Source organism: Protopterus annectens, chromosome 5.part0, assembly GCF_019279795.1.
Source record: "Protopterus annectens isolate FY-2018-M chromosome 5.part0, PAN1.0, whole genome shotgun sequence".
NCBI classification, from domain to species: domain Eukaryota; kingdom Metazoa; phylum Chordata; order Ceratodontiformes; family Protopteridae; genus Protopterus; species Protopterus annectens.
The window spans coordinates 100,386,678-100,408,534 of record NC_056735.1 but is presented as its reverse complement, the minus strand read 5'-3'; positions in this window follow the sequence as shown (position 1 = coordinate 100,408,534).

Sequence of the window (21,857 nt, the reverse complement as noted above, 5' to 3'; positions counted from 1 at the left end):
ACTTTCGTTACTTATTATCTTTGTATCTTTATCTCCAAATATTTTTATTCCTGTATGATGTTATTTGGAATTTCTCTGTGTGTGGTAGTAATTAATTCATGTTATACTAACTTATTAGAAGAGTTTTGAAGATTTTTTCTGTTTTTTACTAACCTGATTTCTAAATGTCTTATTGTTATGTATGTTGATTTTTATGTATGTATAGATTTTTTTACTTCTGTGGAGCTTTTCTCCTTGGGCCTCTACTGAAAATGGAAATATATCCAGCTAGACTAGCCCAGTCAACAAATGTAAAATAAAATAAATAATAAAATAAAAATGTTTGTATGATGTGGGTAGCATGTGGGTAGGATATGTTTAGGATGTGTGTGGGATGTATGTAGAATGTGTTTAGGATATGGTTAGGATGTGTTTGGGATTTGTGTGGGATTTGGGTTGGATGTGTGTAGGATGTGGGTAGTATATGTGCAGGATGTGGGTAGGGTGTGTGGGATGTGCATAGGATGTGGGTAGGATGCATGAAGGATGTGTGTGGGATGTGTGTAGGATGTGTTTGGGATGTGTGAAGGTTGTTTGTAGGATGTGCTTGGGACGTGTGCAGGATGTGTGTAGGATGTGGGTAGGATATGTCTAGGATGTGTGTGTTATGTATGTAGGATGTGTGCGGGATGTGTATAGGAGGTGTGTAGGATGTGGTTAGCATGTGTTTGGGATGTGTGTAGAATGGGGTTAGCATGTTTGTGGGATGTGTGTAGGATGTGTGTGGGATGTGTTTAGGACATATGTGGGATGTATGTAGGATGTGTTTAGGATGTGATTAGGATGTGTGTGTAGGAATTGTGTGGAATCTCTTTAGGATGTGTGTAGGATATGTTTAGTATATGTGCAGGATGTGGGTAGGGTGTGTGGGATGTGCATAGAATGTGGGTAGGATGCATGCAGGATGTGTGTGGGATGTGTGTAGGATGTGTGTGGGATGTGTGCAGGTTGTTCATGGGATGTGCTTGGGATGTGTGCAGGATGTGGGTAGGAGGACCTGTTGTGGTCTGGACAGGAAGGTGTCTTTGGTGAGCATTTTCAACCAGGTAAGGAAAGAGTGGTGAAAAGGGTGTTTTGCATGAGGGTTTGTGAGCGTTCAAAAGTATGTGCGTGATCAATGTATATTTTTAGTTGCTTGTCATGTGCATTGTACAGATATAAATGGTTGAAGTGTGCGTGTATGTCTGTTTGTAGATGGGAGACATGGTATTTGGAAGTGTTTTTTTGAGTGTTTGTGCTGTATGAAAGTTATATACAAGATATGAGTTATTCTGCAGATCTATGTCCCAAATGGAACTTTTGCCAAGGTAAATGTGATCTTTACATTTCTACCAATCATTCACTTTCAGATTACTGGATAAAAGTACCAATACTTCTCTTTATAATCTAGTTAGAACCCTACCATACTTAGCAAGGACTTCTTCATAGAAACAATTACATTTTGCAGCTGGAACACAGTAACATGATTTAATCTTACATTAAAAAAATAGACAGGAAGTGTTACCCTGTAGTAAGGAGCCTTCTGATTGGTGCATGCCCAGACTAATAGGCTGCTGCTAGCACAGTAGCTGTATTACCCTGTAGTAAGGAGCCTTCTAATTGGCGCATGCCCAGACTAATAGGCAGCTGCTAGTACGGTAGCTGCGCTTTCTTGTTTGTGGTCTGATTTGTAATGTGCGTTCAGTGTTATGGCTTTCTCCAGCCATAATTACAGTGCAAGTTGCCACCTACCTCCTTTCCTCTTTTTTCTTCAGCTGCATCTTAACTCTGTAAACATTTCATAGTCAAATAAAGTGATTTCACTTTTACTCTTAGCTTCCCGCTTTGCTGTAAAGTTGTCTTTGAAGAGGCATACAATATTTGATTAATGTATGTGTAATAACCCTAATTCTCTTTTTTATTGCTGTGTTTGATTTTGACATTCAAAAGAACAGCTTCATGCACTTAAACTGCACTAGTAAAATGACTTTCTTTTATTTTGACTACCATGCAAGCTGCAATACAATAATTTCAGAGTACTGTAACTTTAAGTTGAAGGCATGTATCAATAGATGTTTGCCACTATACTGTGCTTATATCTTTCATCTGGCTGTGTCCTTATTGGCTAGTTTGATTTAAAAGGGTTATTTCTTCATTATTTAAGCCCCGGGTTTGTGCTTGTTTGCATGTAGCACACCATCATGCACTGCCCCATAGCAGTGGTTACCATTGGTGGTTATAGTTGCAAATGTTTTGCTTGTTAAAATTTCCCTTAGTACTTTGCTTGTGGTCCTCCAGCAGTTTTTCATGGGCCTGCTTTAGTGTCAGGTGGAACACTAAGCCTAGCCTCAGAGGTACCAACACACCTCTCACCAACTAGCCATTCCTTATTGTGGCCTCTTTTCCTGATCATATTAATTCACCTAACACTATGACTGCACAATTTCCCACAGTTTCTCCAGCCAGCTTGGTCGACATGGGCATCCTAAGGCAGTGTAGCAACTGTCTCATGTTCACTGACAACCCTCTACTCCTAGTCCATATAAACTCAAGATAGGAGAGATGCAACTGTATTAAGAACCTTGAATCCATGCTCTGTCACACACCAGTCAGTCATATGACAATGAGTGGGTTGTCAGCATGCACACCTCACCTCCTACTCCACCCAAGCCCACATCACACGTACCTACATATGGTGAGTTCCTCACCAGAAACATACTGTACCTAAACATAAGAGACCTCTCAAACACAAACACAAGCACCCTACACATAATACCTCTTCTACAGAACACAATACACATAACAGCTCACACACTAGTATCTTACCTGTCAAGCCTTTAAGGCAAAACACAAAAGCAAAATATTATTCAAAGGTGATTCCATCGTGAGACACACAGATATCTCTCTCACCAGGCTGGAAAAGGAAAAGGTCACAGTCAGCTGCCTGACAGACACCAGGATGCACCATATCACACATGCAGTCAAGTCTCTCAACGACAGTTAACTGTTATGAGTCCGTCATAGTCTATGTTGGTGTGAACTAATTGAGATGTACCTCTGTGGACTATATGAAGAGAGACATGACTAAGCTCTTGGACTATGTGTCTCAGGCAGGTCTGTCCCTAGCCTTAAGCAGCATTTTACCTTCACCTAGGTTGATACCTCAATACAAACAGAAAATGATTGACTTCAATTGGCTTAGTTTCTGGTGTAATTCTAAGGGGATCCAGTATCTGTCAGCCTAGGATGACATGATTGGCAGACCTCAATGCTTTGCCAGAGATGGTCTTCATCTTTCACCCCCTAGGATTTCTGCTACTGGTTAAGGCTCTTGCCACCCCCATAGTGCCTTTTTAGGTAGTGTCTCAAGGATAAAAGTCCCAATGTAGAAACTTCATCTAAAAACAACCCAAGGTTAGGCTGCTAAACGTTAGGAATCTTAACAAGAAAATAGGGTTGGGAGGGTGGCTTAATGGTTAAGGTGTTTGCCTTACAAACACAAGGTGCAGGGTTCAAGTCTCACAAGGGATAATTGGCTAGGCTTAAAATGGCTCGCAAGGGCAGTTAGCTTAGTACTAATCTATGAACCTATGAACCTATAATGCACTCAATGGAAGTAGCCCTCACCTTGGACGATGCAGACATTTGTGCAATCATGAAGACCTGGTTCAAAGCTGTAGACAGCACCCCAGCCATATCAGGTTACACCTCCTCGCACAAGTTCAGACCACAAACTGTAGGCTTACAAACAAAAGGAGGTGGTGTATCAGTACTCATTAAAGATAAATATACCTCCAGATTGGTTAAACAGTATGATTCCCTGGAGAGACTTCAGGTGCAATTAACTGCTGGTAGGACACCTATTCAAGTCATTGGCAGCAACATGACTATCTCCATGAATCAGCACACCCACTCTGCCTATTTGGATCTACTTGAGTCTATCAAGTAACATCCAAACACCATGGTTTTGAGCAACTTTAAATACCCACCCATTGACTGGGTAAATTACTAGTGCTCAAACTCACTTGCCCAAAGATTCCTCAGCTTCGTTAACTCCAGTGCCCTGAACCAGCTAGTTGACATACCACAAGGGGTGCCAACATCCTCAGTCTTGTGTTTACCAGTATGGGGGACCACTCTTGCACCCCCACTGTGAGGCCTTCCCTAGTGAGATCTGACCACAAATCATTCTCATTTAAAGTAACTATCACACTTGCTCCCCCCCCCACCAGCAACTAAACTAAAAACACTTCTCCAAAGCAGATTATAACCTCTTACAGGATGGTATAAATAGCTTCATTGCACGCCCCCTAGATGGAACTGGCAACTATGCCAAATTCTACATAAATGGTTTATACAAACACCTGTATGACTGCATTTACTTGACTGTACCTGATAGGACCAAAACAAGCTCCTCAAGGAAGAGCAAACCTGCCTGGTGGAAAACTGCCATTAGCATCCTTTATAATAAGAGGAAGAAACTGCTGTCTAAGAGTAAGAGGGCATGAGCCCTAAACTGAAACACTCCCTCCTCAGCTTAAACAAGCAAATAAGACTTCTTGTGAAGTCTTCCAAAGAAAACTATGAATCCAAATTAGATTCCTCAACTAAGGTCAACCATAATCTGAAAGGAAAGGCCCAGATTTATGCCGAACTCAAAGTTAATGATACAACATATACTGAACCTATGAGCATAGCTAACCTGTTGGCTGAGAGGTTCTGTGAAAACTTCACTCCCCTGTCCCTGTCACATGTACCCCATGCCCCCTACCTTGTATCTCTGAAGAGCAGGTTGTAAATGCCCTCTCTAAGGCCAAGAATGCAGCATCTATGGGACTTGATAACATCCCAGGCTGCATCCTACATGGCCTCCAAAAGAATTAGCAACAGCATTGGGTACTCTTTTCAGTCATAGTCTAAGCACTGGATTGTCCCAGCTGAAAGGAAAATTGCCACCATTAATCTATTGCACAAAGGTGGTGCTTCCACTGACTCTGGGAACTATAGACCTATTAGCCTGACTAGCCTTATCTGCAAGGCCATGGAGCAAATCATCATGGACCTTATCAACAAAGATCTAGGTAATCTCCAGACACTTGATTCTACTCAGTTTGTGTTTGTCAGAGTGAGATCAGGCCTGTTAAACTTGGTGAGCTTCTTCAAGACTGTCACCAAGGCCTTGGATGGAGGGAAATCTGTGCATACGGCCTACCTAGACTTACAAGGCCTTGGATGGAGGGAAATCTGTGCACACAGCCTACCTAGACTTAGCTAAGGCATTTGACCCTATACCCCATTCAGGCATCATTGACAGACTCACCTAGCTAGGTATCAGCCCTTATATCATTAGATGGGTCACTAACTGTCTCACTGATAGAACCCATATAGTCAAAATAGGGTAATCCACCTCCAACAGCAGACATGAAACCAGTCGTGTTCTACAGGGATCAGTCCTGGGACCTCTACTGTTTGGAATCTATTTTTTTCAAAGAACAAGCAAAAAACTAAAGGTCTATGGCTGACAGATTTTGCTGATGACTGCAAACTGGGAGAGGTCCAATAATCTACAAATCATGTCAACATCCTACAAGAGGGTCTTATACAAACAAATGAGTGCTGCTAAAGTCATGGTCTTAAACTCAATGCAAAAAAAAAAAGTATTATTACCCCTTTCAGTAAGAGCAATGTTCCTGCTAACTACCACATCAATAGCAACACCTTAAATACTCACTCAGTGGTGAGGGACCTGGGCATACAGGTTGGCAGCAACCTTAACTTTGACCACCATGTCTCCACAATGGTAAGAATGACATTCTATATTGCTCGTCTCATACGTAAAAGCATTGCCTCCAGAAAAAAAGAAGTTAGAACCTCCCTTCCCTCATCAGGCCAATAACTGAGTACAATGCCCCTTTTAGTATGTATCTTTCCAAGCACCTGCAGCATTTGGAGAGACCACAAAGGTTTCTCACAAGAAAATTTCAAGTTCTTCAGCATCTGTCCTATGTGGGTCATCTGAAATCCCTGTCACTTTATTCTGTTTTATACAGACTACTCAGAGGTGATTTCTGCCTTGCATACAAGGCAATCTCTGACCCTGCTTTATTGGAAATGCTACATATTTGGAAGTCAAATGCTACAGGGGTTACTCACTCTAAAGACCTTAACCTGGTATGTGTCATTAATAGAACCTGCTGGAGGGACAGGTTTGTCTCCCAGAGGTTACCACACATTTAGAACAGACTCCCACTTCATGTCAAACAGAGCACCTCACTGGCCGTCTTCAAAGACAATCTGGACGATTGGAAGGGTAACCATAAATTCACCCCAGGGGTTCGACATTTGTCCCTCTTGCACAGGGCAATAGGTGCTGATCATGGAAATAAGGGTAGAACTTGGCTAGGCTTGTAAGGGTTCTAGGGCCATTAGCCTAGTAACTTCCTATGATCATATGATCTTATGATCCTAATATAGACTTTGTTAGCATATTTTGCTAGTTTTCTGTGCTAGTTGCTGCAAAGATGTCTATAAGCCATGTAATTTTATTTCAATGATCAGTTCTCTGTCTTGCCAGACTGGGCTTATGTTTGGAAATTTCATACATGTTACATTTACTCTCCTCACTTGCATAATTTTCTCTTCCAGGTGGAATGGAGTATCTTCAAGCTCTCCCCATTTTGCAATAGCTGCGAAGAGCAGATAAGGTAGTAAAATATTATAGGACCTGCCTGGATAGAAACTTATTTTGAAGGCGCATTCACATTAATTAATTAATTAATTAATTAATTAATTAATTAATTCTGCTTTGGTTTGATGCAGACTAACGTGTTGCTGCCCAGCAGACAGCTGTAGCTCAAGCCCCTCCCACCCCCCCCCCCCTTTCTGCCTTATTCTGCTTGTTTACTTTGAAGCTCATTTAGGTACATTCATGGACAGGTCGCTTGCAATTCGGCAGTTTACCTTTTTGCTTACAATTCATAGACAGGTCGCTTACAATTCGGCAGTTCACCTTTTTGCTTACAATTCATAGACAGGTCGCTTGCAATTCGGCACTTTACCTTTTTGCTTACAATTCATAGACAAGTCGCTTACAATTCGGCAGTTTACCTTTTTGCTTACAATTCATAGACAGGTCGCTTGCAATTCGGCACTTTACCTTTTTGCTTACAATTCATAGACAAGTCGCTTACAATTCGTCAGTTTACCTTTTTGCTTACAATTCATAGACAGGTCGCTTACAACATACCTTTTACTTATAATTTGTAAACAGGTCTCTTACAATCCAGCAGTGTACCTTTTTACTTACAATATATAGACAGCTCTCTTACAATTCATCAGTTTACCTTTTTACTTACAATTCATGGACAGGTCTGTTACAATTCGGCAGTGTCCCTTTTTTGCTTACAATTTATAGATAGGTCACTTACAATTTGGCAGCATACCTTTTTTACTTACAATTCATAGACAGGTCTCTTACAATTTGGTAGATACCTTTTTACTTACAATTCATAGACAGGTCTCTTACAATTCAGCAGCATACCTTTTTACTTACAATTCATGGACAGGTCGCTTACAATTTAGCAGTGTACCTTTTTACTTACAGTTCATTGACAGGTCTCTTAAAATTCGACAGCATATCTTTTTACTTACAATTCATGCAAGGAAACGAGACCTCCAAAGCAGAAATGCAAGCAACCTCCACCCTCAACACAACCCCAATGACACAGAGCCCACAGACTCAGTGTACCACTCAACCACAGCCCATTAGGCAAAACAACGTACCCAACACACTAGTTATAGATGACTCTATAGTCAAGAACACTGATGTCCCACTCACCAGGCTAAACAAGGAGAAGGTTAATGTCAGCTGCCTGTTGGGTGCCAGGATTCGCCACATAACCCACACACTCAGGTCACTCCACAACAAGTACAAATATGACTGTCATTGTCCATGTTGGTGTGAACAACCTGAGACGTACCTCCCTGGACTACACAAAAAGAGACATGGAAGAGCTCTCTGATCTTGTAGCCCAGGCAGGTATGCCCGTAGCCCTGAGTAACATTCTGCCATTGCTCAGAATGATACCGCAGTACAAGGACAAAATGATTGACTCCAACAACTGGCTAAGCTTCTTTTGTCATTCTAAGGGGATCCAGTATCTGTCTGCCTGGGAAGACATGGTCGATAAACCACGATGCTTTACCAGAGATGGCCTGCACCTGTAACCCCTGGGCATCCGGATACTGGTTAAGGCTCTTGCCGCCCCTATAGTGCCTTTTTTTAGGCAAGGTTCAGATGATGAATTCACCACTGTAACAGGAACAGGCAAGCAAAAACTGAGGGTAATGCTAGAAGACTAAATCTCAAAATGGACTCACTCGAGGCACTCCTTAAAATGGAGAACACTGATATCTGTGCAGTGACTGAGACCTGGTTCAAGGCTCCAGACAGCATCCCTGCACTACCAGGCTATAACTCATACCAAACATTTCGGCCATGCAACCTGGACCGGAACACCAAAGGCAAAATGCATCTGAGGTTATCCAAATGCAACTAACTCTGGGCAAAATTGCAATCCAAATTGTAGCTTGCTACAGATCCCCCACTATGCCCCAGGATTCCCACTCCTCTGTTCTTGATATACTGGAAAATATTAGGGTTCAATCAAACACCATAATAATGGGCGATTTCAACTACAACACCATTAACTGGGAAAACTACTCCTGTACCAACTCCTTCACTCAACACTTTCTGGAATTCATAAATTCCAATGCACTGGATCAACTTATCCACACCTCCACCAGAGGCAACAATATCCTAGACCTAGTCATTACCAACATGAGTGACTTGTGTTCCACACTTAAAGTCAACGCCTAGTTGGTCAGATCAGACCATAAGCTAATCACCCTAGATATCCACATCCTGCCTCCACCCCACATTAAGAAAACCATGGTAAAAAAAATTTCTCCAAAGCCAACTTCATGCTTCTTAAGACAGAAGTGGTGACTTCATGACATCCATGCAGATGGACAATACAGTTACGACTGCTGAATCCTACTCAAATGCACTCTATAAGCATTTACATGAGTGCATGGATCGTGCTATCCAAAACACAACCAAGATGCTATTTTCCAAAAAAAGGAAGCCAATCTGGTGGTCCTCTGCAATAAACAAACTGTACAACATAAGGAAGAAACTGTTGCAAAAGTGAGTAAAATCCCATGAGTGGAAGAACTCCCTGGTCAGCCTCAGTAAGAAGCTGAGATCCCTTATAAGCTCCTCCAAAGCTAGCCATGAAAACAAAATCGCCACTGATTCTAAGGACAACCACAAAGCATTCTATAGCTATGTCAAGAATCTCAATGGCAACACCTAGATCTGCTCTGAGTTACAGCACAACAGCACGAAAATTACAGAACCAACTGATAATACCAACTTCCTGGCAGATAGGTTCAGTGCTAACTTTAGCCCCCTCTTACCCACTAAAGGGCCCATATCTATACAGGAAGAATGCAGAATCCCTGCAATCACAACTATGCAGGTAAAAGCTGCACTCTCTAAAGCCAAAGACACAGCATCCATGGGACTGGACAACATCCCAGGCTGTGTTTTACACAAACTTCAGAACAAACTGGCTCCCCACCTAAGCATCATGTTCAGTCATAGCCTCACATCAGGCTTTGTGCCCACTGAATCGCTCACAGCAACAGTTATCCCACTCCACAAAGGGGGAGCCGCCACTGATCCCGGGAACTATCTTGCTATTAGCCTGATGAGCCTGGTCTGTAAGGCCATGGAATGTATCATCATGAAACTCATAAACAAAGATATTGGTAACCTCCAAACTCTGGACCGCACCCAGTTCGGGTTTGTGAAAGGCAGATCATGTCTCCTGAACCTGATCGACTTCTTTGAGGCAGTCACCAAAGCCGTAGACGAGGGTAAGGTGATTCACACAGCCTATCTTGACCTCGTCAAGGCTTTCTACACCATCCCCCATTCTAGAATTATAGCTAAACTCACTAAACTAGGTATAAATCCCTACGTCACAAGATGGATTGCCAACTGGCTCACCGACAGAGCCCATACTGTAAAAGTTGCAGACTCCAAATCTGACTTCAAGCCAGTGACAAGTGGGGTAACACAGGGTTTAGTACTGGGACCTCTCCTGTTTGGTATATACTTCAATGAAGTACAGGCTAACATAGAAGGCCTCTGGCTAACAAAGTTTGCAGATGACTGCAAACTAGGAGCCATAGTCGAGTCCCCTAATGATGTGGACATCCCACAGAAGGGCCTCACTAAGACAGATGCCTAGTGTCAGAGCCATGGCCTCAAGCACAATGCCAAAAAGTGCATTGTACTCCCCTTTGGTAAAAACTCTGTCCCCATGAACTACCACATAGGCAGCAGTCTACTTAACTCCGAATGTGTGATAAGAGACCTTGGGACCCCAGGTGGACAGTAGTCACTCCTTTGATAATCACATCGCCACAGTAGTCAGGAAGTCCTTCTACATGGCACACCTCATCATAAAAGGGTTCTCATCCAGGAAAAAAGAGGTCATTGTTCCCCCCTACTCGACACTCATTAGATCCATTATAGAGTACAACACCCCTTTTGGAATGTACCTCACAAGACATCTGCAGCATCTGGAAAGTCCAAAGAAGTACCTCACAAAGAGGATTACTGGCCTCAAACAGATGCCCTACACTGACAATCTCAAAAAACTCCAGCTTTACTCTGTAGCATATTGCCTACTCTGAGATGATCTCTGCCTAACATATAAAGCTATGTCAAACCTAGAGCTGTTGGACATGCTACACCTAAAGAAATCCCAATCCCACTAAGCTACACGCTCTTAGGGACCTAAACCCTGTCACAACAATAAACAGGACATGCTGGAGGGATAGATTGCTGTCCCAGAGACTTCCCATAATCCGGAACCAGCTACCCATCTATGTCAAGCAAAGTTCCTCATTAGCACTCTTCAAGCAAAATCTTGATGAGTGGATGGTAAATAGGAAATAAATCCCGGGGATCACTTCTGTGGCTCTGCTCGACAGTGGCACAGGAAAATAACTTTCTTGGGTGGTGTAAGCCAGGGAACCTTGTTGGCTAGGCTTACTTAGGCCCTTGGGTGGATAGCCTAGTACCTATTTATGAACCATTGACAGGTCTCTTGCAATTCAGCAGTGTACCTTTTTGCTTACAGTTCATAGACAGGTCTCTTACAATTCAGTAGTTTGCCTTTTTACTTACAATTCATGGACAGGTCTGTTACAATACCTTTTTTTACTTACAATTTATAAACAGGTCACTTACAATTTGGCAGCATACCTTTTTACTTACAATTCATAGACAGGTTGCTTACAATTCAGCAGTATACCTTTTTACTTACAATTCATAGACAGGTCACTTACAATTTGGCAGTATACCTTTTTAATTACAATTCATAGACAGGTCATTTACAATTCAGCAGTATACCTTTTAACTTACAATTCATAGATAGGTCTCATAATTCAGCAATATAACTTTTTACTTACAATTCATAGATAGGTCTCTTACAATTCGGCAGTATACCTTTTTACTTACATTTTATAGAGAGGTCTCTTGCAATTCGTAATATACCTTTTTAATTACAGTTCATAGACAGGTCTCTTACAATTCAGCAGTATACCTTTTTAATTAGAATTCATAGACAGGTCTCTTACAATTCAGCAGTATACCTTTTTACTTACATTTTATAGACAGGTCTCTTACAATTCGGCAATATACCTTTTTAATTACAGTTCATAGACAGGTCTCTTACAATTCGGCAGTATACCTTTTTAATTACAATTTATAGACAGGTCTCTTACAATTCGGCAGTATACCTTTTTAATTACAATTCATAGACAGGTCTCTTACAATTCGGCAGTATACCTTTTTAATTACAATTCATAGACAGGTCTCTTACAATTCGGCAGTATACCTTTTAATTACAATTCATAGACAGGTCTCTTACAATTGGCAGTATACCTTTTAATTACAATTCATAGACAGGTCTCTTACAATTCGGCAGTATACCTTTTTAATTACAATTCATAGACAGGTCTCTTACAATTCGGCAGTATACCTTTTTAATTACAATTCATAGACAGGTCTCTTACAATTCGGCAGTATACCTTTTTAATTACAATTCATAGACAGGTCTCTTACAATTAGGCAGTATATCTTTTTTGCTTGCACTTACTCCCACTTCTTGACAATATGTATATGATCTGCCAAATTCCCAAACCACCCCCCGGATTTGCACATTTAATCATCCTTAGCCACATCGTTATTAAATATATAGAACCACCCCTTAAAGTTAAACTTCCATTCTCTATCACATCCTAGATACTGAGCACTGCTGCAGTGTGCACATTCCCCTTCAAAAATATATAATATGCAAATCTAGAATGTTAATAACTCATTGATAGTGCCTAGTGCATGAATCTACAGTTATCAGGACAACTTCATTTTACAATAACTACTCTCACTATTACCTGCTCTGTTACTAATCCCACTGTTTTATAGATTACATGCCTAGTCACTAAGCTCAGGGACACTACAGACAGTTGTCTAATCACATACTTATAGTCAACCCTTTCTAAGCAGTATAATACCTCCCCTTATCCCCCACTGCCTGCACAGCAACATCACAAACCAAATGCCTTCTTCTACTCGACTACCTACTTTCACAAACACCTGGAAACAAAATAATACTTCCACAAAAAAAAAAACTGTCGATACCCCGACACTCAGACATTCTGTCAGCATCTCTTATAATGTCCAAGTGTCTGTAACAAACTAGGCCAGATAAATGTATTACTAGCCACCTACTCACCAGGTGTGCTCACCATTACTGAATCCTGGTTTTAAAACAATCACCAGCATCTTCATCATTTCTTTCCAGGTTCTGCTTACTAATGTGTTGATTGCCCAGGAATCAAGTTAAGTTGTGGAGGATTGCTTCTGCACAAATCTACTCTTAACATCTCTGTAGTAACTTAAGCCAACACCCCTTGTGGCCAGGAGCTCAACTGTCTGTTATCAAAAATTCCCCTAAAATTCTTTAACCACTTCTGCAGAACAGTTGCCTACCTCCTTCCTCCAGCCTCTCTGGCAAAAGTCAACATTCTTTTGCCTGCTATCCTAAACCTAATCCCACCACAAAAACACATTTATTTTGTATATCATCCTTGGAGCTTCTAGAAATGACATCTCTGAATTTCTTCCTAAACTAAAATTAATGCAATTCATAACCAGTCCCATCATACCAAAACTGCTAACTAATCCCTACTCTAACCCGAATCCCTAATGTCATTGGACTACTTAATAACATTCCACTCCTAGAAAATCTATCTACATTTGCCCTTTCACCTTTATCGGCCCCTTTCCAAATCCAAAATCTACAAATCAAACACCCCCCATTAATAGCTTTCACTCCCAAAACATCCAGGAAACTCCACAGCCTTCGTTGCTTCATAGCCACCAGGGAATGGGCCACAATTAGCATCCACATATGTCAGCACTACAAACGAACAACTCTCTATCCTGCTGCTGCTATCAATTCAAAATAAACACTTCCCCATAGTTACAACATTCTAGGTGGCTCACCAAGGTGCTGAAAACTCTGAGTCAAGTATGGGATGAGGCCTTGATGACCTGGACATTAGACCCCATCACTACCAGTAGAGACCATTGCACCTTTCTTAGAAACATCACCAAACAAGCAACCTATAGGCATAATTTTACCTATCTCAAAGCAAAGCAGGCCTCTTTCATGCACTACCCCAAACAATTGTGGAATGAAATCAATGCCCTATTTGAAAATTTCCAAAGGTTCTAATCTCATTTTGACATAGTCCTACCTCCAAATGCTAACTGTACTCCATCTAGCTTCTTATTAGAATTAACCAACCTCTCAGTCACCTACTTCCCTCCCTCTGACAGAACTTAAACTCTGCCCCCCAAGTGTAGTCCCCCGTTTGACTTAAAAATATTACAACCAAATACATTCAACTTTATTTGCACAAATCCTTCTTGACTTCCCAGCTGGCCTTGATAATCTTTGCCCATGGTTTATCAACCACTGCAGAGACTATATAGTCACACATCTATAATCTCAGCCTCACTACAAGCACCATGCCCGCAATTTGGAAATCAGCTTTTGTAAGGCCTGTTTCCAAAAGAGTCCAAGATTTCCTCCAACAATCACTTCTGCCTTTTCTACTTTCTTCCCATTTTGGGCAAGATCCCAGAAAAACCCAATCTGCAACCAACTGACCACATACGTGCAGAAATACCACATGCTCTCAAACAAACAGAATGGTTTCTGGGAAAGACGGAGCACATTAACAGTTTGTTGGACTTTAACTAATAACATACACACTAACATGGACAGAGAAAACCTAAATGAAGCCATATTCATAGGTTTAATTCATACCTTTGACATGACTGACCATTAGCCCTTCAAACAACCTTCTAGACGTTGCTATTAGTACTAATGTCACTAACTGGTTCACAGTTTCCTTTCAAACAGAGCATTTAGTGTTAAAATTTGCACCTCTCGCTTTGAAAATGCACATGTACTTTCTGGAGTCCCACAAGGACCAACTCTATCAGATCTACTGTTCTTCATTCTTATAAACAAATAATCCCTTGACTTACCCTACTTCATCTACTCTTATATTTGATGACATGTTTATTTATAGATCAAGTCTATCACACCAAATAACAAAAAAAAAAACAATAAAAAACTGTAGACAGATGAAATGCTACTTAACAACTGGCTTATCTTGAGAAAATTATTCATCATCCCCCCAAAACAAGTCTTTATTCTTGGGCACAAAGAATGGGCTTCTTAAAGCCCCCTCCCAACTCAGTTTTACACACTTTCAACAACATTAATATATAAATTATACCTCCTTTCAGATACCGAGAAATGTGTCTAGACATATTACTCAGGTTTCAGGAACATCTAAACACTCAGAGCCAGACTTAACTGCGTACTCTTTTGGACACTAAAAATATCAAAGTTCCTTTCAACCCCATTGGTATAGGCATCCTACATGGTCAAACTGAACACTGACTACCTCTATTCACTACTCAAAATAAAACCACAAGAATTCTATAACATTATCTAGCAAAATCTGTCACTATCACTAATTCCCCTCAAAATGAGCATCATTACCATATGTTGCCTAAATAAAACTGGCTGCCAGTTCAAGCCTGAGGAAGCCCTGAAATGTATACCCTCAAATCCAAATTACAACCTCAGAACTCAGGCCTCATCAGGTCTCCAAGGTAAACAGCCCCTGGCATGTTGGAAGAATGTAGGTTTGGGAAGTCGGCAAGCCAGATCTGTAACTTCAGGATAAGGATTGGCTGAAAGAGCTGGGTCAGTTGGGCTTGGGCATGAAGTGGGGCTGAGCATGCACTGTGGCTGGATGAGGCGTCACCCCAATCACCATGCTCCCCCCCCAGGGGGGCAAGGAGGATGGCAGCAGCAACTCTGGACATGCACCAGGCCATTCCTGTGGATCGCCCCGCCTGTGGCGGGATCCATTCCTGACCAGCGTCCCGCATCATCCGGCAGCTAGCAGCTGACTTAGAACTGATGCAGACCAGGGGAATCTGACTGTTTAATTAAAACAAAGCATTGTGAAGGCCCAGGATGGGTGTTGACGTGATGTGATTTCTGCCCAGTGCTCTGAATGTCAAAGTGAAGAAATTCAATGAAGCATGGGTAAACAATGGGAGTAGCTATGACTCTCTTAAGGTAACCAAATGCCTCATCATCTAATTAGTGATACACATGAATGGATGAATGAGATTTAGGCTAATTTCTATCTCTTTCATTTCCCTGCTATAAAACCCACATTAGCATGGTTTTGTGTGCCGGGCAGCATCAGTTAGCCAGGGTATAACTATTCCCACCTCCACAAAGTCTTCAATTTTTCCCTTGGAACTAGACAAACTTTCAACTTAAGCACTCAAACCATTCACTTCTCAGCCCGGCACTTGCTCAAAACTCATAGCAAGCACTAATAAACCTTAGCACTAGACTCCGCCTATAATGTAGAGAAGGACAAGGCTTTCTATTTGACCTTACCAGCCAATCAGTAAAACAGCTCACTGTACCTATCCAGGCATGGCCAAAGGGCAGTTTCAGGTGCACTCTCTGATCCACCTGGTGAATATGGGCATTTTGAGGCAATGTTATAACTGCCTCATGTACACAGACAACCCTCTCCTCCTACCACCAAACACTAATACATGTGAGAGATGCAATTATACAGCCAAACTGGAGGCTAAGCTATCTCAACCCAAGACTGGACCAGACAGTCAAGAGGAGAAGGGAATTACTTGCATCACACCACCAGTCTCACATAGACCTATGAAACCAGTACCAGCAAAAAACACACATAAATATATGAAAACATACACATAGGCTCTAAATAAAAATCCACAAAAGCAACAGAGACCTCCAAAGCAGACATCCAAGCAACCTCCACCCCCAACACAAACCATGAAACACATACATCACAAAACCAGTGTGCCACGCGATCACAGCCTTTAAGGCAAAATAACATACCCAACAGACTAGTAATAGGTGACTCTGTAGTCAGGCACATTGACATCCCACTCACTAGGCTGAACAAGAAGAAGGTTACTGTTAGCTGCCTGTCGGGTGCCAGGATCCGCCACATAACACAAGCACTCATGTCACTCCAGGACAAGTACAAATATGACTCTGTCATTGTCCATGTTGGTGTGAACGACCTTTTCCGTACCTTCCTGGACTGCATGAAAAGAGACATGGAAGAGCTCTCTAATCACGTAGCCCAGGCCAGTATGACCCTGACCCTGAGTAGCATCCTGCCCTCACCAAGAATGATACCATGGTATAAAGAAAAAATGATCAATTTCAACAACTCGCTAAGCTTCTGGTGTCATTCAACATGCTCGACCAGCCACGCTGCTTCGCTAGAGATGGCTTGCACCTGTCACCCTTAGGCTTTCAAATACTGACCAAGGCTCTTGCCACCCCCATAGTGCCTTTTTTAGGCAAGGCTCAAAAGACAAACCCACCACCATAAATAACACAAGTAACAAAAAACTGAGGGCAATGATACTCAATGCCAGAAGTCTAAACCTCAAAATGTATGCACTCGAGGCACTCCTCAGTATGGAGAAAATTGATATATGTGCAGTAACAGAAACCTGGTTTAAGGCTTCAGAGAGCACCCCAGCACTACCAGGCTACAACTCATACCATACATTTCAGCCACAAAACCCAGACTGAAATAAAAAAGGTGGGGGCTTATCCATATAAATCAATGATACCCACACCTCCAGGTTAGTGGCACAGCACGATGCTTCAGAGATCATCTACGTGCAACTAACAACGGGCAAAACTGCAATTGAAATTGTAGCTTGCTACAGATCACCCACCATGAACCAGGACCCCCATTCAACATTTCTGGAAACACTGGGAAACATAAAGGTCCTACCAAACACCCTGATATTGGGTGATTACAATTACCCAAACATTAACTGGGAGAACTACTCAAGTACTAACTCCCTTGCCCAACATTTCCTAAAATTTATAAACTCAAATGCCCTGGATCAACTGGTCAACACCACCACCAGAGGTGACAACATATTGGACCTGGTCATCACCAACATGGGCAAACATAACTGAGACCTGGTTCAAGGCTCCAGAGAGCACCCCTGCAATACCAGGCTACAACTCTTACCACACTTTTCGGCCACCAAACCAGGATTGAAACACTAAAGGTGGAGGAGTGTCAATATTCACCAAGGATATTCACACCACCAGGCTAGTTGGCCAACACAATGTGTCTGAAATTCTCCAAGTGCAACTAACACTAGGTAAGACTGCAATCCAAATTGTAGCTTGCTACAGATCCCCCACCATACCCCAAGATTCTCACTACACCTTTCTAAACATACTGGAAAATATTAAGATAGAACCAAACACCCTAATACTGGGTGATTTTAACTACCCTGCCATTAACTGGGAAAACTACTCATGTCCCAACACCTTTGCAAGCGGTTCTTGGAATTCATAAATTCCAATGCCCTGGATCAACTAATCCATAGTCCCACCAGGGCTCCAATATCCTAGACCTGGTCATTACCAACATGGGAAATCAATGCCCCATACCTATGGTCACCCCTCGTTAGTCAGGTCTGACCATAAGCTAATCACCCTTAACAGCCACATCCCACCCCCACCCCCAGTAAAGAAACCACCATAAAACTTCTCCAAAGCCAACTTCATGCTACTCAAGTCAGAAGTGACAAACTTCATAACACCCATGCAGACGGGAACTGAAAGTTCAACTGCTGAATCCTACACTAAGGCACTGTACGAGCACATCCACTCATGCATGAATCGTGCCATCCCAAATAGAACCAAAATGCTCTCATCCAAAAAAAGGAAGCCAATCTGGTGGTCCCCTGCCATAAACAAACTTTACAACAAAAGGAAGAAACTTTTGCAGAAAAGAGGAAAATCCCAGGATGCAAAAACTCCTTACTAGCCTCAGTAAGAAACTGAGATGCCTCATAAAATCCTCCAAAGCTAGTTACGAAAATAAAATTGCCAAAGATTCCAAAGACAACCACAAAGCATTCTATAACTATGTCAAGAATCTAAATGGCAATGCTCAGATCTGCTCTGAGCTAAAACAGAATGGCATTAAATATACTGATCCAAAGGATATTGCCAATATCCTGGCAGATCGATTCAGTGCCAACTTCACCCCCTCTCACCCCCTAAATGGCCCATCTCAATACCGGAAGATTGCCAAATTCCAGTAATAATGGCCACACAGGTACAAAATGCACTCTCTAAAGCCAAGAATACAGCATCCATGGGACCAGATGACATCCCGGGCTGTGTACTACATGAACTACAATATGAACTGGCACCTCACCTAAGTGTCATGTTTAATCATAGCCTCACCTCAGGTTTCATGCCCACTGAGTGGCGCAGAGCTACAGTTATCCCAATCCACAAGGGGGGATCCACCTTGGATCCCGGAAACTACCATCCCATGAGTCTGACAAGCCTTATCTGCAAGGCCATGGAGCGTATTATCATGGAACTTATAAACAAAGACATTGGCAACCTTCAAACACTGGACCCCACCCAGTTTGGGTTTGTGAAGGGCCGATCTTGTCTCCTGAACCTGATTGACTTCTTTGAATCAATCTCCAGAGCCATGGACAAGGGTAAGGTGGTCCACACAGCCTATCTAGACCTTGCCAAGGCCTTTGACACCATCCCCCACTCTGGAATCATAGATAAACTTATTAAGTTGGGCATTAATCCCTATGTCACCCAATGGGTTGCTAAATGGCTTACTGATAGAACCCACACTGTAAAAGTAGCCAACTCCAAATCCAGCTCCAGACAAGTGACAAGTGGAGTACCTCAGGGTTCAGTCCTGGGGCGCTCTTGTTTGGCATCTACTTCTCTGAAGTACAGGTCAACACTAAGGGACTCTGGCTAACAAAGTTTGCAGATGACTGCAAACTGGGAGCCATTATTGAATCCCAAATGATGTGGATACTCTACAAAAGGGCCTTACAGAAACAGATGCTTGGTGCCAGAGCCATGGGCTCAAGCTCAATGCCAAGAAATGTATTGTTATCCCCTTTGGGAAAAAACATGCATCCATGAATTACCATATAGGTGGCAGTACACTAAACACAGAAAGTGTGATAAGAGACTTAAGGACACAGGTGGACAGTGGTCTCACCTTCGATAACCACATCGCCACAACAGTCAGGAAATCCTTCTATGTAGCACACCTCATCACGAAGGGCTTTTCATCCAGAAAGAAGGAGGTCATTGTCCCACTGTACTCATCCCTCATTAGACCCATTATAGAATACAACGCCCCATTTGGTGTGTACCTCTCAAGACATCTGCAACAACTGGAAAGGCCTCAGAAATACCTCACTAAAAGAATCACAGGCCTAAAGCAGATGCCCTACGCTGACCGCCTTAAAAAACTCCAGCTATACTCTGTCGCATATCGTCTACTCAGAGGCGATCTCTGCTTAACATACAAGGCCATGTCAAACCCGGAGCTGTTGGACATGCTACACTTAAAGAAATCCCAATCCCTCAGAGCTACACCCTCCAGGGATCTAAACCTTGTCATCACAATAAACAAAACATGCTGGAGGGATAGATTCCTGACCCAGAGACTCCCCAGACTCTGGAATAGATTGCCCATACATGTCAAGCAGAGTGCCTTTTTGGACCTCTTCAAGAGGAACCTTGACAATTGGATGGGAGAAAGGAAATTCACCCCAGGGATCACGTCAGTTGCCCTGCTAGACAGGGGTCCAGGAAAGTAAATAATGTGGGAAGAAATAGCCAGGGAACTGTTATGGCTAGGCTTGTATAGGCCCTAGGGCTGATAGCCTAGTACCAACCTATGAACCTATGAACCTATGAAATGGTGTTCCACACCGGAGGTCAACCCCTCACTGGTTAGATTTGACCATAAACTAATCACTCTGGATATCCACTTTCTGCCCCCACCCCTGGTCAAAGAAACCACTGTGATAAACTTTTCAAAAGCAAACTTCACATTACTTAAGACCGAGGTGGAAAGTTTTAAATCTCCCAGGTGAAAGGATAATGCTGCTCAAGCCGCAACATCCATTTCTAATGCACTCTATGGGCACCTACAAGAATGCATGGATCTTGCTATCTCAAGCAAAACCAAGACTCACTCCTCCAAGAAAAGGAAACCAGTCTGGTGGACCCCTGCCATAAACAAGCTATACAATAGAAGGAGGAAACTAGTACAGAAAAGAGTAAAATCCCAAGAAGGGAAGACATCCCTGATCAGTATCAGCAAGAAACTACAATCCCTCATAAAATCATCCAAGGCTAGCTTTGAAATAAAAATTGCCAAGGACTCCAAAAATAACCACAAGGCATTCTTTAGCTATGTCAAGAATCTAAGTGCAATTCTCAGATCTGCTCGGAGTAAGGGCAGAATGGCACAAAATACAATGAACCGACCGATATTGCCAACATCCTGGCAGACAGGTTCAGTGCAAATTTCAACCCCCCTCTCACCCCCAAAAGGGCCCATAACCATACCAGAAGAATGTAATGCCCCTGAAATCACAGACACTCAGGTTAAAACAGCCCTCTCCAAAGCCAAAAACACAGCATCAATGGGACTGGACAGTGTCCCAGGCTGCGTCCGGCATGAGCTCAAAGACGAACTAACCCCTCACCTAAACACGCTGTTCAGACTCAGCCTCTCCACAGGCTACGTACCCATAGAGTGGCACACAGCAGCAGTTATTCTGCTCCACAAAGGTGGAGCCACAACAGACCCTGGGAACTATTGCTCTATAAGCCTGACTAGCTTGGTCTGCAAGGCTATGGATCGCATCATCATGGAACTCATTAACAGAGACATTGGGAACCTCCAAACACTGGATCCTACCAAGTTCGGCTTTGTTAAGGGCAGATCATGCCTCATAAACCTGGTGGACTTTTTTAAGACAGTTACCAAGGCTATAGATGAGGGAAAGGTGGTATACACAGCCTACCTAGACCTCGCAAAGGCCTTTGACACCATTCCCCATTCTGGTATTATAGACAAGCTCACCAGCCTGAACATAAACCCCTACATCACAAGATGGGCTGCCAATTGGCTCACGGACAGAACCCACACGCTAAGAGTTGCGGGAGCTAGATCTAACTCTAAACTGGTTACAAGTGGCATTCCTCAGGGCTTAG